The sequence below is a fragment of the Dipodomys spectabilis genome, unplaced genomic scaffold, assembly GCF_019054845.1.
Source record: "Dipodomys spectabilis isolate Male_0828 unplaced genomic scaffold, ASM1905484v1 ptg000430l, whole genome shotgun sequence".
Lineage (NCBI taxonomy): Eukaryota > Metazoa > Chordata > Mammalia > Rodentia > Heteromyidae > Dipodomys > Dipodomys spectabilis.
This window is the reverse complement of record NW_024871107.1, coordinates 379410-385318: the sequence shown is the minus strand read 5'-3', so window position 1 is coordinate 385318 and position 5909 is coordinate 379410.

Here is a 5909-nt window from a genome sequence, read left to right as displayed (position 1 = left end):
ACTCTACACCCATGAGAATAGGTTGTCATCCATGTCAGCACAGTTTTATATGTCATTCTATGCTCAATAAAATACATAACACATCCTTGAAAAAGACACAAAATAAAACGAATAACTACACTGAATGCAAGATGCATGCCACACCTGTACGTAAATAGAGATCCTATGTTTAAAAGAGCTGGGCTTCTTATTTTGTCCAGTGCTTTAACTTCAGATCAGGCCCCGGACTAGGTCTGACATTCTAGTCTTCAAGGATGGTGAACCTCCCCTTCCCCCACAGTGCAACAGAGTTACCCATACCTGAGTTCAAATCCCAGCACTGACAAAAGATTCATCCTGATGTCAGAAGCCAGTCGTTGCACCTGTTTTCCTCTCCTGTGAAAGTCCTGGGTCTCAGCTAGGCTGGAGAATGAATGCATAGGCAACCCTGTAACCATGGGAAAAGTTTATCATCCATGTCAGCACAGTTATAGCTGTCACCATACTCAGTAAAATACACAATACCTCCATGAATTAGACACAAATTAAGGAGAAGTGCACCGAATGCAAATTGATGACCGCACATGTCAATATAGATCCTGTGTTTAAATTATGAACTTAGGACTATCCTGGCCCTCCCTGGGGTTCGATGTCAGGTCCTGGGAAAGGTCTAGCTCCTTAGTTGCTCACAGGCTGGTATCCTCACCTAGAACTTTTTGCCAATTGGCCCTGCTGGGCTCTGAGTTAAAATCCCAATACTGCCAATAGATGAACTCTCATGTGAGAAACACATCGATCCACCTGTTTTCCTATGAAAGTCCAGGTTCTCAGGAAGGATAGAGAATGCTATATAGGCAACTCGATAGCCATGGGAATAGGTTGTCATCCGTTTCGGCACAGTTATATCTGTCATCATGCTCAATAAAACACAAAATGCATACATGACTAAGACACACAATAAAAAGAGTAACTATACTGAATTCATGAGGCATTCCACACATGTATGTAAATAGAGATCCTATATGTAAAATAGGTGGGTATATTATTTTTGCCAATACTGGGGCTTCAATTCAGGCCCTGTGACTTAGCCTGATATTGTAGTCTTCAAGGATGGTGAGCTTCCCTTTCCTCCACAGTGCTATAGATTTACCCAGACCTGAGTTGGAAACCCAGCAGTGGTAGAAAAATGGTGCGAGTTCTGAGCCAGGGTGTTTATTATTATTATTACTATTACTATTATTATTTGCCAAGGAAGGGATTTGAACTCAGTTAGTGGTAACTCTGCCTCAGCTTCAATCACCTCAGGGTGACAGGCTGCCATGGGCCCATAGCCAATCCTGGGATGCTAGGCTTTGAAGTCTTGCAGGAAAACACACACACACACACACACACACACACACACACACACACACAAACACACACAGAGAAAAAAAAGCCGCGGGATGGATTTTTTACATTTTTTTCCCCTTTCTATGGTGACCATCCTGGGTCTGAATGACATGTCTACAAAGGGTATTTCACCGTGCATTGGCGAAGGCTAGTGGGCTATTGGGGAAGCCATAGTCCCATGCAGCAATGTAGGCCCTGAGTTTAACTGCTGGTCCTGACACCTACCAATCGGGGGATTTCCCAAGAGACTTATTCCTATGCATTGGAATACCGATGGAATGTTAACAAACTATGATTGAGAAGTTTCTGCATGCATAGGTCTAGTCTAAAATTAGACACATTGATCTTATTGAATAGTTTATTAAGCATGAAAAGAATCCTATTCCTTCAATGGTGCATAATAACTACCTAAGAGTTGGTAGGAACGTAATTGATGTCATTGAATCCTAGGTAGATGTTTCTGGCACTCTATACAAATATATATTTATTGGTATACTATGACCTGCCTATCCATGTATGGCTATTTTGTCCACCCCTGTGGCTTGATGTCAGAGTCTGGGAACTGCCTGGCAGTTTCCTGGGCTAGAGGTTGTCGTTTTGACACATCCATTCATGAATTGGTTCTGCTAGGCCCTGAGTTCAGATTCCAGCACTGCCAACAATTGGATCGTGGAGTAAGAAGCCAAGCGTAACACCTGTTTTCCTTTGCTCTGAGCGTTCTGGATGTCAGACATGATTGAGAACACTTCTACAAATCTAGATACTATGTGATAGGATGTCATCAAAATAATAAATGGAATGCGTGTTATCACAGTCAATAAAATAAATGGTTAATGAATAAAACAGAAATACAATTAATAACCACAACAAACAGGATATGTACTGAACATCTATAAGTAAGTATAAATCTTATCATTACAATATATATAAATAGTATGTTTCCCAGAGCTGGGGCTTGAATTCAAGCCTAGGGAGCGAGCCTGACCTTCTTGACTTCAAGCACGGTGAGCTTCTCCTTTGTCCACAGTGCTGCAAAGTTACCCAGACCCTGAGTTCAAATCCAAAGCCTGGCAGAAAAAACGGCACCAATTGCAAGCCAGGGAGATTATTTATTTATTTATCTATCTATCTATTTATTTATTTATTTTGTGTGAAGCAAGGTCTTGAACTCAGGTCATGGCAACTCTGCCTTATCTTCCATCACTCTAGTCTGGGGTGCAGCCACTGGAACCACAGGCAATCCTAGGATCCTGGACCTCCAGGCCTTGTGGAAGGGAAAAATGCACACAGAAGAAGTGGTGAGATGAAGTTTTAACATTTTGCACCATGACCATTTGGGTCTGAATGACACGGCTCCAAAGGGTACTTCACCTTGTATTGCTGAAGGCTGGCAGGGTACTGGGGAAGACATAGTCCTGCACGGCAATATAAGCCTAGACTCGAATCTAAGTCATGTCACTTCCGGATGGCGGGAGATCCTAAGAGACCCATTCCCATTTATAGGAATAATGATTGAATGTTGTAAGTGTCATGGTTGAATGAGTTGCTCATGAGTGATACTCGTATAAAATTAGACATTATGATTTCAGTAGGCTGACTAATTTTATTTAATATGAAGCACTAAAAGACTTCTATTTCTGGAAGTGGCTCTGTGGCTCAAGTGATAGAGTGCTCGCTTTGAGCTGAATAGTGCAGGGACAGCACCAAGCCCAGAGTTTATATTTTTGAAAATGCTACTATTTCAGAACACTGATTTACTTAATAGTTTATTAAGGATGAAAACAATAACATTAATTATATGGAGACATAATAAATACCCAAGAATTGTTAAGAATGTAGTCTATATAACTGAATAATGGATAGACATCTCTGGCACACTATAAAGATATATATTTATTAGCATACTACCATCTGCATGTCAATCTGTTCTTATTTTGTCAACCCCTGGGGCTCAATCTCAGGTCCTGGGAAATGCCTGTCAGCTCAGTTTGCCCCAGTATGGCATGCTGACATTCAATCATTCATGAATTTGGCCCTATAGGCCATGAGTTCAAATGCCAGCACTCCCAAACAAGAAATCATGGAGTAAGAAGCAGATGGTGACACATGTTTTCCTTTTCTGTGAAAGTCCTGTGTGTCAGGTATGAAGTGAAATAAATATGCAGACCTATATCCTATGTAATCAATATTCTATGTGCCATAATAGTCAATAAAATAAATGGTCACTACATGAACAAAACAAAAAATAAAATGAATAACTACATTAAATGCAATATGGAGTCAATATATGTATGTAAACATAAATCATATATTTAAAATGTACACAAATAGGATGTATTCTAGGGGTGGCGATCAATTTCAGGCCTAAGGAACAGACTTGAATTTCTTGACTTCAAAAAAGCAAGCCTCCCCTTGCTACACAGTGCAACAGATTTACCCAGACCATGAGTTCCAATCTCAGTCCTGGCAGAAAAAAATGGCATCTCTATGCTCTGTGATGCCCAATTCTTAGGTATTTCATTATTTCTCCATTTAATGAATGTAATTTTTTAAATGCTTCATAAAGTATTGATTAAAATCAATCAGTGTCCTAGAATATAATTGTGTATAATTTTATCCTAGAATCATTCAAAAACTGTCCATTCAATCATGATATACATCACATTTCATTGGTATTCATATGGATAGAAATGAGTTTTTAGGATCTTCTGCCATTTGGAGGTGGCAGGACCAGGATTCAAATTGTGGGCTCCAGCTCCCACTACTTAAACCCGAAGATAGGGAACTCACCGGTCTGTCCAAGAACATCATCAAGACCAATAATTAAGCAGGCACCAGTGTCTCTCAGCAGTCCTCCATGATACTTTCAAGGCTGTGAAAGGAGATTCATGGTCAAAGTCACCCTAGGCTGGAAAGTACTTGAGACCCCTGTCCAACTTCAGTGTCAACAAAGCCAGAAGTAGAGCCAGTGGTAGAAGGGTAGCCTTGAGCAAAAGCAGCTCACCAACTGTGCCTAGGTCCTGAGTTCAATGTCCTGGACTGGCAACAAACAGGCATACACACAAAAATCTGTGCAGCTATATGGCTAAAGCAGGTCTCCCTCTGGTTCCCAACTGGATTGGACAGAGTTCCCTGGGAAAGGGGCTGCTGTCATCTTGACTCTGCCCATTCTGCCTGCATCACAGGATACCAGCCATACCCCCATTCTTTTATGGTTCTTTCTGACCAATGGGATACAAGAATCGTGGCCACCCACATTCCATGCTGCCCTGTAGCACCAAGATTCCCTCTGTTGGTTGACACCACTACCAGCAGTTGAGGAAGGTAGAGGTAACTGAGTGTTAAACAAGAGACTCGAGGCGAATTTGGAGTACAATAGGAAATTGACAACCTAGTCAGAGAGTGGGAGAATATAGCATTTCCCAGATCCTGGGAATGTGGCCAGCCCATCTTTCCCATCCCAGCGCTCAGATGTCTGAAACAACAAGACTCCGTGAGAGAGCTGTGGGCAACAAACTACTGCCAGAACACCAGCAGAAGAAATCCTCCCATCAGACCTTCAGCATTCAAGAAAACAAAGAATACATAACAGGGAAGGATCCCAAAGACAAATACCTCTGGGAAGGGTGATTCAACCGAGGGTCTGACCAAAGGTGATGCTGACCACTGGCCTCCCCTGCCTTTGGACACAGTCACAGCCACAAGGATCCAGAATGTCAAGGGTCCCGATACCACCAAGAATATGCAGAGGTGCTAGCGACATGTGGTGCCTGCCCTGGACCACAGCAAAAGGAGAAACCAGGTGCTCTATGCCAAGATCCAACCACTGAAACAGGAAAAGACAGACCTGCAGGATTGATGAGAGAAAGAGAAGGAGAAGGTAGCCAAAGTACACAAAGCACCAAAAACAGAGCTAGACATCCACAAGCCACCCATATAGAGGTTGGTTTTGGCAGAAAGTGATTTACAATCACCACCAGCCCACATGCAGCTCATGGCCAATGACAGCAAAATGGAGCATGAAGCTCTCACCAGCTGCCTACAGGCCGCAGAGCAGCACATGGCAGAGCTGGAGATGGTGGCTTCTGTGGGTACTACTTACAGAAGGTGGCCGAAATGTTCAAAGAGCTAAATGATGTAACACTTCAGCTCAAGAAAAAGAAGAGAAGCTTCTATGACCTGCAGCAAGTGAACACAGAATTTTAGGAGAAGGTGTAAGCATTCTGGACATAGAGGAGCAACAGGAAGAACAGAATCTGCAAGTTCCAACAAGTGCTGGAGGGGTGTGAGGTACTAAAGAGACTTCAGGACAACCTGAGTTGAATGGTGTCTGCAGCGAATCTGGAGACAGACACCTTCTCGCAGAACCTGAGCATTGAGAGGTCCACGCAGAAGGAGGAGCCCTGGTGGCAGACCGAGCAGGTGAACCAACTGACAGAGGAAAAGGAGTGAGGATGAAGGTAGGTGCTGCACCTAGAGAATGAGCTGGGGGAACTGAGAAGGAAGCTGGCAAAGCCATGGCCCTCTGTGGGTCCATCTCA